We start from the raw sequence: 12568 nt of genomic DNA, 5'->3' as shown, positions 1-12568 counted from the left end.
TACCTAACCAGCACCAGCCCTTGCTTTGCCGAGGCTCCTCTTTATTCCTTCCTTCCTTTATCCCTTCCTTCCTTCCTTCAGGGCAGAGCTCAGCACAGCCCCTGCGGCCAGCAATGGCAGCGCAGCGTCCCCATCTGGGGCCACCACACTGGTGAGCTCCCCCTCCCCGCCCCCGCCATGGCTCTCGCTGCGCCACGGCGTGGGGTGGGGGCAGCACCCCAAAACAGCCAGCGCAGCTGCCCTTGGCTGAGGTGGGCAAAGCCTGGCAGGGTCTGGGGGAGGGTGTCGCGGGAGGCCTGGCAGCCTCTTGGTGACGCGGGCGGGGGTCACAGTGGGACATGCCGCATCACAGCCACAGCTCCCCTCCCGCCACGGGGCCCCTCCCTGCACTTCCCTGCGAGGCCTGGGCAAGCCCAGCTTTCGGGTGCTGCTCTCGCCACCGCTCTTCTCTGGAGGAGCTGCTTTGCAGCGCAACGAGAGGGCGAAGGCAGGCCACGCAACACTGCTGGAGCCTGCCTGGGGAAGTGCAAAGGAGGAGGAGGAGAAGTTTCCTCCTCCCCCTCCTGCTACAGGGCCTCATTGAGCGTGAGGGGGCGCAAAGATGGAGAACCTGTGGCCAGACGTGTTCCCAACGCTCAGGAATCTCAGCCGCTGCGGTAAGGCTTGCAGGAGGTATTTCCTGACTGCTGTAGAGCATATCAGCTAGGAGAAGAGCTATGGAAAGGCTGGGCTCTGTGGGGCAGGGCTGGACAGGGCTAGTGGGTGCCACGAGAGACCAGTCTGCACGTCCCTTGGTGGCCCAGCGGTGAGTTTGGCAGCCGGGACTCCTGCAGGGGAGACACCTGGGGCTGCCCTGAGCCTGGGCGACTCCTGTGGGCACGGCACCGTCCTCTCACTGGCGTGGAAAGCTAGTCCCCGTTTCCCTAGCGGGCGGGTATGCCTTTCAGGCATGCCCACCTGAAAGGACAGGAGCCTCGCTTAGAAGTGGGCAGAGGTGTCCTCGCAGCTCAGCTCTGCAGCTCCCGCCACGTGGAGCGCCTTGCGTGTTCGGAATTGGGGTGGCGGTATGTTTCGTCTCACCTGCACCGGTCACCTCCTTGGTGAGCAGGGTGCTGAATGGTTGTGCGCTTGCTGACTTGGATTTTTCCCTTGCTTTCCAGAGATTGTTACCATTTGGGACAGCGTCTCTGAATACATTCTAGAGCACTTGGCAGAGAACAAGGTGGGTCTTGTGGCTCGGTCCTCCCCTCCTGAAACGCTGACGGTTTGCCTTGTCCTGACACCCCTGTGCCACGGCGTGCCGTTGCTTCCCTCCCCTGAAAAGAGAAAGAGCACCCCCGCAGGACACTGTCCTGGACAAATGTGCCACAGAGCAGCTTCTCTGGCACCGGCGGTAACAACGGAAGTCCCGATAAAGCAGAAGAGAGTGCTGGGCACTTTCTGGGCCTTCTCCCTTCTCCAGTGCCAGCATGGAAAAACCAAAGCCTGGCCCCTGTTCCAGGGTTGGTCCCTGCCGTTGGAAACCCCTCCGACTGTAGGTAGGGGAGGAATGTTGGCTCTGCTGTTGCTTTCCCAAAGAGATTTGGGGGGCGAGCAGAGGAGCAAGAGGGAAGAAAGGTCTGGAGTGTGTGCTTTCCCTAGTGCCCCATCTTGCCCTTTGCATGCTAGGGGTGGGCAGGGCCCAGGGCAGCATCCCCACGCTCGGGCAAGCCCTCGGTCCGTTTTTCGTCTCCAGGCTGCTTATGCTTGTTCCTTCTCTCCCGCTGCTGCTCTCAGGGTGTCAAGGTATTAGGAGTGGGGATATTCTATGTCCTTAAACACTACGAGTGCTCCGTGAACGGTGAGCTTTCGATTGTTCGGAGACCCATGTTCCGTATATCGGAGGTTGTTGCCAAGGAATACCAGGCCAGGTGCGCTCAAGAAGATGTTCCTGGTAAGAAGACACGTTAAAACCTTTGCCTGCCCTTGCGCCGAGCTTGAGGCGCATGCAAACTGCTCTGAAGACATGACTGAATGCCTCCGGCTGGCCTGAGAACAACTTCAGCTTGTTCATGCTGCAGAGGCCAGCCAGGAGCAACTGCTCAGAAAGGCTCCCTGGGTGTCCTTTCCTGGTAATATGCCTTCAGCCGGGTGCGTGGGAGGGATAGGACGCTAGCCCCGTGTGTGCCCACATGCCTTTTACAACGGTGCAGTGCTGCATACAGGAGACCGTGATGGCGTTCTTTCGGGCCATCTCAAAAAGACAGGCCGTGGACTTTGTCTTCAAGGCCATTGGCATTCTCTCCGTACGAGACCAGGAAGTGACCATGAGATTTTACGATGACTTCCTCCTCACCGTGGATGGTACTGGAAAGCTGCTAGAAGCTCTGCTCGGGGTAAGTCGAGCACTTCCCCGTGCTACGCCTACTTCTTCTGGACACCTGTCAAAGGACGACTGAACTGATCTCTGTTGGCCTGCCAGGAACTTCCCGGCCAGCGGGGCAGCCACGGTCTCCAGCCACGCCAACTCTCTCTAGCGTCCTTCTCTCGTACGCAGTGGTCTGGGCGACAGAGGCGAACGTAGGACGAGCTGCCCCGCGTTAGGCCAAGGCTCTGGCTGGCCCAGCATCCCACTCTCTGTGCTAGAAATGATAATGGCGAGGCTTTTACGGGCTCAAAAGTAGGCAGTTTCTGGGGAAAGAGTCTACGACGCAGGCAGGTATCTGTGGCGCTTCCCCTCGCAGAAAGCCATGGTTGAGTGCTGGGCCGTCTGCACTGACCAGCCCTTCCTAGTGTCCCTGGCGTCCCACTGCCATGAACGGCTCTTTTCTGCCCCAGGCCTGCATTCACGCTCTGCTTGGGATGGTCACCCTGTCCCAGCCTGTCTCCTCATCCCAGCCCAATGCCCTTCCCCAGCTCTCTCGTGTGGCGCTCCCGGTTCTTACCCACTGGGCAAAGGCAAAGCAAGGGCTGGGTCTCTCTCGCTCCTCTTCCATGCTATGGATGCAACCACCCAAATCCTTGGAGAGCCTGTGAGCTAACACCAGGTCCGAGCCAGGTGTTCTCTTTCCAGGAGGGCTCATAGCAAGCCAACCGGCAAAACCCGGCCCGCAGAGACCCTGGCTAATCGAATGCCTTCTCCTGTGCCTGACTTCTCCACTAACAGAGAAGGAGCGTCCTCGTTGACTGTCTTGACTCTTGCCCTTGCGAAACACCCGGCAGTGAGGTCCCTCATTCTCAGCTCTGAGCTGTGCATCTTCTGCTTTCCTAGTTGAGGGCTAGCATTTGGAGAGGAAACTTTGTTTCAGGGTGTCCCGGTGGCAGCATCTGCCCTGAGCACAAGAAAGATTTGCTGCCTTTAGGAGCAAGGCAGTCATGTCGCCGGAACGCTCTCACGTACCTCTGTCTCTGTTTCAGGCCCCAGGGACGAGACCCCTGGTGGTTTCAGGAAGAGGAAGTGTGGCTTTTCGCATGGGTCCCGGCAGTGTCTTCGTGTTGCCACAGTACGTTTGTGGAGTAGGTCTCAGCTCCTGCTTGGTGAATAGGAGGAGGGGAGGCGAGATGGTCTCCAGGGGCAGCAAGGAGGCCTGGAGTACACTTTCTCCGCGTTAGGATAGGGAAGCCCTGGCCCAGACTGGTGGGGCCTCTCGTGTGCGCACACGCCGCGGAGGTCTGGCCTGTGCCTCTCCGGTTCCTCAGAATGAGAGTTCTCAAGGATGTTGCGTACTCTGCTTTGGAAAGCTATGGCCTTGGCAGGCCTTCTCAAAGCTCTCTGGCAACGGACTGTGAATGCGAGCGGCAAAGGGAGCGTGGTGCCTTTTCTGCAGCCTGGCGTCTTCTCCTTTCCAGATTTGATTTGACGCTTCCGGCTGAAAAACAAGAGGCGGAATCTCCCTCCCAGGGATCCCTGAAGTGCACTGAAGAAGAAGGGCAGATGGACAGAACAGGTCATGTCACAGCTGACTTGTGAGAGAGAAGGGAGTGTGCATGCGTGCGTGTGTTCATGCGTGTGTTCCCTTTGTCCTCAGCAGTAGGTGGTTGGAGCCCTGGTCAAGATGCGGTGCCTGGGAGAGTAGACTGCCTCTTTGTGCCTCTATTTACCCCTCGCAGCAAATCTCAAGTGACTCTGGATGGCAGGAGGTCTCAGGGTGGCCCAACAGCAACAAATGCAGCTGGTGCCGCTGAAGGGCAGTTTTGCCCCGGGGTGCTGCGCCCTGGTGGATAGCGCAAGCTCCTCTTTCACTTTAGCACTTTAGGACGTTTGGCGGCGAGGTGTCTATGCTGGAGGGGAGGGGAGGGGGGGTCTACCTCTCTGACGGATCCCGGGCACGTGAATGTGGGGAGAAAGATTGCCTGGAGATGACTGTCAACAGGCTGCTAGCGTGTGCCAAGGACGTCCTAGGGAGCAAGACCTCTTGGAGAGCGTGGCTCCAAGGGGATCAGCCTGTTTGATCCGATGCTGGAGCACATCTGCCTGTCCCAAGTGCTCACAAAGACGCTTGCTGAAGAGCCTTCTCCTTTCCTACTTCCAGGGAGTGCTCCCGTTGCGTGCCTCCTCTCTCAAGAAAGGCCTGTGCCACCCGCGTTATCTGGCGCCGGCCGTAAAAAGCAGAAGGGGCGGAAGAGCAAAGGAAGCAAGTCGTCGGCCAGGTGAGGCTCTTGGAGAAAAGGGCTGAGGGTGCCCTTGTGCTCCTGGAGTTCTTCGAAGGGGTTGCTTCTTCCGTACACTCTGTCAGTGTGACATCTGAAGGGCGGCCAACAAGTCTTTGCATGACTTGGTCTTCCTAGATTGACGGCAAGCCTGTCGCAGGTTTCTGCGAGCCTCTGGTGTCAAGCTTCTCTCTGGTGCCTTTCTTGTTTCCAGGACGGAGACTGAGATGTCACCTGTGAAACCAGCCTCTTCCTCCAGAGGGTCTCGGAAGGCCGCCAAAGGCCGGGAGGCAAAGGACAGAGCGCGTAACAAGCAGACTGAGGGAAAAGGTAATGTCACAGCTGACTGGTGAGAGAGGTGTGTTTGTTTTCCTTTTGGCCTCCGCAGCACGGGGCTGGAGCCAAGCTGAAAAGGCGATGCCCGGCGGAGTAGGCTGCTTCTCTTGTGCCTCTGTTTACTCATCACAGCAGATCTCAGGGGACTCCTCCTGGAAGGGGCTCTCCGGGCAGTCCTGCAGCACCAACTGCAGCAGCTGCCACTGCTGAGGGGCACTTGGCCCTGGGACTCCATGCCCTGGTGTGTCTTGCAAGCTGCTCCTTAGTTGCAGGAGTCTGTCTGTGCAGCGGCATTTAGGAATTTAGGAAGATCCCTCCGCGCTCTGCGCGGGATCAAAATCCTGCCTTGAGCTGCCAGTGGCGGAGGGGGTCTACCTTTCCCAGGGAAGCAGCGCGCTGGAAAGTGGGGAGGAAGACCACGTGGAGATGAGTGGCGACAGGCTGCGAAGCTGTGCCAAAACGTGGCTTCCTTGTGGAGGCTGGTAATTGCAGGCCTTGTGCTGTGCATCTCCCTAAGCATGTCTTTGGGCTGGATGCGCCAGAAGAGCAAGTCTGTGCATGTGAGCGCCTTATAGATGTGCAGGAATCTGTTCCCCTTCTCGTGTGGCACTATGCCCTCCAGCCCGCAGCCGCCCCAAAGGAGAGGGTACCATGAGGTCACCAGCACCTCCCAGCCAAGCCCCGCTTTTTAAGCCTATGGGCTAGAGAAAGCAGGAGAACAGCCACAGTACTCCAGGGCAGAAGGGTGCCCTGCAGAAGTGAAGAGCTGGACAGGATTCTGTGTCAGCAAGGGCCTAAGACCTGCTCGGGAGCAGAGCTCCAAGGCAATCGGGCTCTTTGATCCAAAGCTGGAGCACAGCTGCCTGTCCTTCTTGTTCAAACGCTCACAGAGATGCTTGCTGAAGAGTCTCCGCCCTTCCTACTTCCAGGGAGTCCTCCTGCTGAGCACCTCCTTTCTCGAGAAAGGCTTTCTCCGCCCACGCTATCTGGGGCCAGCTCAAAGGGAGGGAAAGAATGGAAAACCCGGGCAAACAAGCCAGCTGCCAGGTGAGGCTCTTGGAGCAAAGCATGCCGGTGACCATGTGCTTTTGGCATTCTGGGAAGGAGTTGTTTCCGTCGCACACGCCGTCGGTATGAACTCTGAAAGGTTGTCAACTCGTGTCACAACGACCGATGTCGATGCAAGAGGTGTTGCAGCAGCTGAGAAGTTGCAGCAAAGCTGTTCTGCTTTGCTAGACATTTCAAGGGACCTCATTTGGTTGCAGCGTAGATGAGAGCACTTCCCAGAGGAACGTGAAAGTCAGACCATCCTCCCCCACCAACAGAGAGCGGTGTCCGTTTTCCCTGGTTTTTAGGTTGGATTCAATTCACTAGAAGCCTCCCCTTTTCCCATTTCACCCCAAAACAGAGTCTTTCTGACCACCTCACGGCCTTTAGTGCCCCTAGCAGGAGGCGGCTAGCGGGCTCTGCAGGCTCCGGGCGTGGCAAATGGCACTGGTTTTCTCCTCGTGCCATCCAGAGAGGGCCCACACCTGGGCATCCAGAGCTTTCCTTAGGGCCTGTAGGGCCTCATGTGAGTGCTACAGCTGGAGGCGTTCTTCCCTCACTCTTGACGGGATCACAAGGGCTCAAATACACCAAATGCTCCAGCAGCACTGTCTTGTGCTGCAGAGGCTGGCACGCCGCTGCTTGTGAGCACAAGATGGAGAACGGTCTCATCCGGGACTCCGATAACCTCACCCGGCTTGTGTGTTTTCAGCCTGCTGCAAACAGTTCGGGAGAGCTCCTCTGAGGTGGACGAGGACAGTAAGCAGCAAGAACCTCGTCAAGCCAGACCTCGGACTGCAATTCCTGTTTGCAGGCAGCCAAACAGGGCAGAACAGGTAAGCCGAGGAGCGGAGCCGTGGAGGTCTCCAAGTCCGAGTGGTACTGCTGCCCCCCAAAGAGCAGGCCAGGTGGCCATGGTCTTTCAAGCTTGCCTGCCCATGCCTGGCAGGGAGAAGCTGCTGCAAAAAGCCAAAGGGGAGGAGCAGCAATGTGCTGTGGTGGGGGCATGGCTGGGTCGCCCCCTCCCTTGAACTTGCAGGGAAGAAGGCCAACCACAGGCGGGGCTGTGTTTGCAAGAGTGTAGCCAGCCGAGTGAAGGACGCCACGAGTCCTCTCTCTTCAGCCCTTGGGAGACCTCACCTGGAGCCAGCCCTAGGTCCAGGGTGGGGCTCGACCATGCAAGAGAGGCCTGGAATGCTGGAGCAAATCCAGCGGAGGCTCCCAAGCTGGCCAGCGGGCTGGAGAACCTGGTGTCCAAGGGAGAGGTGGAGAGGACTGTGTTTGTTCAGCCCATAGAAGAGAAGGCTCAAGGGTCCATCGCCTTGCTGTCTGCAGCTACCCGGGGGAAAGGCTAGAGGTAACTTAGCCAGCTCTTCTCAGAGGCGCACAGTGACAGGGTGAGAGGCACAAGACGTAGAGTTGCAAAAAGGCAGATTCCGGCTAGCTGTTGGGAGGCGCGTTTCCACCATGAGGGTGGTCAAAGTTTGGAACAGGGCCCAGAGAGGCTGTGGGACTTCTACCCTTGGAGTTATTCAACCCTCAGGTGGACACAGCCCGGGCAGCCTGCTCTAACTGGCCCCGCTTGGAGCGGGGCCTTGGACGAGAGTTCTCCAGAGGTCCCCTCCAACCGACCCCGTTCAGTGGTTCCGTGCTGGGGTCTGACTGGTGGAACCCCACGGGAGCGTTTGATTTCACGGTTGCAGCGCTGAAAAATGGTCATTCCTTGCCCTCATTCACCCTGTCACGAGCGATGTCAGCAAGAGAGAATGGAGCCAGCAAGCAACGGTGGTGAATCCCGGCCAGGGTCCCTGCCTGCGGCAGTGCTTGGCATGGGGGTTTCTGAGGCCAGAGCAGAGCAAGTGTGCGGGAGGACGCACAGGCCCCGCAGTTGCTGGCTTCTCCAGGGCTGAGAGGTGAGAGCGCCTGAGGGAGGTCAGAAGCAGCCTCAAATTTGTCCTCTGGCCCCAGTGCAGGCTTGGCGGCATCAGGAAACGCTGCCCGAGGTTCAGCCACACTCACCAGTGCCGTGGCTTGGGAAAGAGGAGAGCGCTGCTGCCTTCCTGCCCCGAGCTGAGGAGAAGAAGAGGAAGCCAGAGAGGCTGCCGCGGCTGCGCAAAGAGTAAGTGCGCGCCAGGCCCAGCCCCGGCCTGGAAAACTGGAGTGGCAGCACCTGTCCGAGGTGTGAGGAAGCCCATCTTGGGAGCCATGGGGCTGGGTATGGCGTCCCCTGATTTCTCCTGGCATGGCAATGACCTGGGCTGGACCCTGGTGCCAGGCAGCCCCAAGCTGCATTGCCACTTGAAGGCTGTGGGTACCACCAGCGGGAGCGTGCGTGCAGGGGCTGGTCGAGGGGAGAGGCAGGAGGGCCTCAGCCAGAAGGGGAGAGGGAACTTTCCCTGCTCTTGCAGGCAGCTTTCTGTACGAGCAAGCCACACCCTGCAACTCTTGGAGACTTACCAAGCGCGTCGGGAAGAGTGGAAGCAGAGGGTAGAGCTGAATCGGCAGCAAAATTCCCAAGAGAAGCACTTCCTCTGGTAAATTTCTCCAGCTGGGGGTGCTGTTTCCCCTTCCCCTGCACTGGCCTTCCCTCCACACCCAGGAGCACCCAAGGGGAGGGGAGGGGAAGGGGGTCCGGTCTTTCCCTGGCACCCCTCGTGGGAGAGCAACAGGCTTTGCAGGCTGTGGCCTGGGAGCAGGCACCCTTCCAGCCCAGGGGCAGGGGTTGGGCACTCAGCGGTGGGCTTTCCCTGTGGGACCAGAAAGTTGTGGCTGCCGACGATGAAAGGATTCCTCCAGCGTTTTGGCTCTCCCTTTTCAAACCGCACGCTCCATCCTTGTCTCCCCAAGGCTCCACACCCGGACACCTTGCCCTGTGGGGATCGAGGCCGGCTTGGTGCAAAGTCCCATCCCCGCCTGACTCCTCCGCAGGCTGATTACCGGCACGTGGCACCTTGTCATGTCCTTGCCTTGGACACTAGGGCCCCTGTCCCGTTCCAGAAAGCATAGAGATGCCAGCAGAAGCAGACCCCAGAAGAACCGCCCTGCCCTAGGCCTGCAGCGTTTCCGTGCCCTTCTCCCTGTGCCTAAAACCAAACGGTTCCTTTTTAATGCCCTAGCACTGGGCAGCAGATGGCTCTGCGGGATCAAAGGGAGAGATACCAGGACTTGCTGGCTGCGCAGAAGACATGTGAACATTGCTGGAAAGTCTGGAAGCGTGGTCCTGAGCCATCTTGCTAGCTGCAGAAGCCTGCCTGGGCCTGAAGAGCGACCAATCCCAAGGCACTGCAGCTCCAGGGCCAAGTGGAGGCCTGTCAGCGTGGGAGCTCCCTCGGCTGCTGTCAGCGTTGTCTCCATTGCGGCCATGGAGCTCTTAGCAAAGGGGATGTTGAAATCCACCTACAAGGGCCAAAGGAAAAAAAAAGTGGCGTGTACTTGTTCACGGCTGGAGTAACCAGCCTGTGCCTCACAAAGGACAGTGCTGCAGGACAGATGAACAGAAGAGCTGTTAAACCCCCCATGTGCTCCTCCACAGTTTTTGTAGCGCCGTAACAGAATAACGCCCGTACACAGACCGCAGCATAGAGACACGCGTGCCACAGAGCAGGTGTGCAAGCAAACCACTGCCTCACTCATTCTAAGGACAGCGCGCGCGCACACACACGCGCCCCTTTCTTCCTTCATTACCCTCCCTAGGACACGCTCAGAGCTCACACCTCTCACTCCCCAAGACCCTCACACACAGCCAGGACTGCACCGCCAGAGTGCACATGCACCAGCCCAACACATCCCTGACACTGCACACGCATCCGCACACATGCTCACGCTCTCCACACGCACAGAGACACTGCACAGCGGACACACCCCTCACACAGCATGGTGGCCAGGACACACGTACACCTGATGGGCCCACAGCCCCAGGGGTGCTATAGGAGCTGGAGCCCTTCTCCGGATTGTATGGGGAAAGGCTAAGGGCAGAGGAGGAGCTGCTGTGGGGTAGAGCGGTGCGGCAACCTGGGAGTGCAGATGCCTGGCTTTTCTCTGCAGCTGCAGTGCTCTCCAGCCAGGCAAACCTGGGATGGGCCATGTTTGTCCCTGGGCCTCCGTCGGCCCTTGGCTGCTCCTTGTGGCGGCCCCCCCAGGGCTGTGCTCATGTCCTGGTGGGCGCACGGTGTCCCCACCACCCACCTCCTGCCTGCTGCCTGGAGGTGGACGTGCCTCATTTAGACCTTCCTCCTCTCTTGCCGCATGGCTGCGGTTGGTTTTTTTAGCGCTTTCTTGAATTAGGTTTTCAAAGCAGCACCTAGTAGCTTCTTGTAAACTACAGGCAGCTCACAGCTGCTTGACTGCCCTGTCAGCCTTTTTCAAATCCTGGGCTCCTTGAAGCCTGTCCATGCGCCTCCTCTGACCCGGGAACACAGCATCTCCCTGCCCTTCATCAAACACAGGAAGGGGCTTTGTGGATCCTCCCAGAGGAGCGGGTGATGGCCGTGTCCTTTCGGTCTGTTGCTGGGAGAAGCCTCTTCTTCGGTCGTCTTCCTTGTCCCAGTAACGCCTGATGCTCCAAACACTGCACTCTCCCTGCAAGTGCTGCCTCTTACTAAGCACCTGCTTCACTGGCAGACATTCGGCGTAGTAAAGAGGCAAAGGCTTTGGACCGCCTTGCTGCTGCAGGGACCAACAAATTGCCAAGGAGGTCCAGAAGCTGAGTACTCAGCCAGTACTGTTTTGCCCTGCCTGTGCGCTTAGTTGGCAGCTTTCCCTGGCCATGCAACTCGTGAAGTGGTGCTGACCCTGATTTCCAGAAAAGTGCTTGTCAGTTTAAAAGAGAAGAACTGGTTTTCAGTGGGGAGTTGGAAGGGCGACGTTCTGCTGCTTTGGGGGACTGCCCGCTGGCTTTTCTGGTGCGGTGACCCTTCTGTCTCGTCTCGCTCTGAGAGCTCCGCGAGGTCCCTCTTGACCCTCCCTGTGTGGAATAGCTACAAGATGCTGCTGCAGAGACTACTGGACTCTGACAGCCAGGCAGGGGTTAGGCCAGAGCCCAGATGCCCTCGGGAGCAGAGCACAAAGCCAGAAGCCCGTTGGCTCCCCCACGAGATGTGGTTTGGGACCAGTGTTCCCTGCTGCTGCTCTCCGTGTCCTTCTTGGCTGCCTTAGCCCCTCTCCAGCCTCCACTCCCATTGGCCCAGCATGGCTTTGGCTGCTCTGGGTCTGCCCTTACTCACGGTCCCTGTGGCAGTCGGGTGTCCTTCTTCTGCCTCCCCTCGCCCCCTCCCCCAGCTGTCTTCACTACAGGGGGCTTTCTGATGCACTCAATGGCCTCACAGGGCTGCCACAGCAGCGACCGCACTGTCCCAGCCCTGGGTCGCCTGTGGCCTCCCTTTTCCTGCCTCTAGCCAGCTAAACCCTGCCGAGGGGCACTTTGCCCTGGCACTCCGTGCCCTGGTGAATGTTGCAAGCCTGGCACGCAATGGCTGCTCCTTGCTGGACGAGACAAAGAGGAAAGCACTTGAGGTGCCCGGTTAATGCTGAAGAGCCATGGTGATCGCAGGCAACAATGGTTGCTCGTGGGCTCCAGTCCGCCTCTCCAAGCGTGCTCCAGTGGCGCAATGGGCCAGCGCGCAGTACTTATACAGCAGTGCTAAGCGGAGGGATGCTGAGGGTGTGCGTTCAAGCCTCACCTGGAGCATGGGCTTTTGATCATGCAGTGCCTCCTCTTCCCTTGGGCGGTGCAGCTTTCTAGCAGTGACATCTGTCTCAAGCCAGACATCCTGGGACCTGCCAATACAGACACCTTGGAACACCAGAAGCGCTCGGGGCCGTTCCAGGCTTGACCTGGGCTCTGCCCGCATAGCACTCGGTTTGGGGCCCCGGAGGCAGAGCTGGGCTCTCCTCCCTTCTCTTCCGCAGAGGATCCAGACCCCACTCAGGGCGCAGATGCTAACATTTTCCTTTGCTCTTCAGCATTTGCCCTCCAGGCGGACACTCTCCCAGCACCAGCTGCCCAGCCTCACTGTGGCAGAGCCTTCCTAGCCAGCCTTTCCCCCTGCAGCCAGGCCAGGAGGAAGCACTCCTGGCTCTCTACACGCGAGCACTGCGGTGGAGCTGCAGGCAAAAGCTGCTGCCTCACAGCGCCTCTCACTCTGCAGCAGGCAAGGGAGAAAGGCAGCTCTGCCTTTCCAGGGAGGGTTTCTTTCCCACAGCCAGCTTACAGCTTGGCCGGAACAGGACTTAAGACTTCCAGCAAGGTGGCATAACCTCAGAAAAGTCACACACTCCCCCTGAAGAAAAAAAAAAAGTGACTTCTTTCTCCCAGGGAAGAGCTACTTGTGTTGGGGGTCTCTATGGCGTGGGATGGCAGTTGCGGGTGGGCTGGGGCTGCAGGGCAGTTTGTGTGTGGAGCTGAGAGTGCCCTGACTGCAACACGGAGAGCAAGGGCAAGGGAAAGGAAAGGTGAAAAGCTGGGCACTTTCCAGGCAGAGTCTCTCAGTTCTCAAGCTTGGCCTGGAGAACGGAGACGCTTGACTGCTTTCCCAGAAGCAGGGGTAGCTGTCACGGC

This window comes from Struthio camelus, chromosome 10 (genome assembly GCF_040807025.1).
Source record: "Struthio camelus isolate bStrCam1 chromosome 10, bStrCam1.hap1, whole genome shotgun sequence".
Taxonomy (NCBI): Eukaryota; Metazoa; Chordata; class Aves; order Struthioniformes; family Struthionidae; genus Struthio; species Struthio camelus.
The sequence above is the reverse complement of the archived record's forward strand: the minus strand, read 5'-3'. Positions refer to the sequence as shown.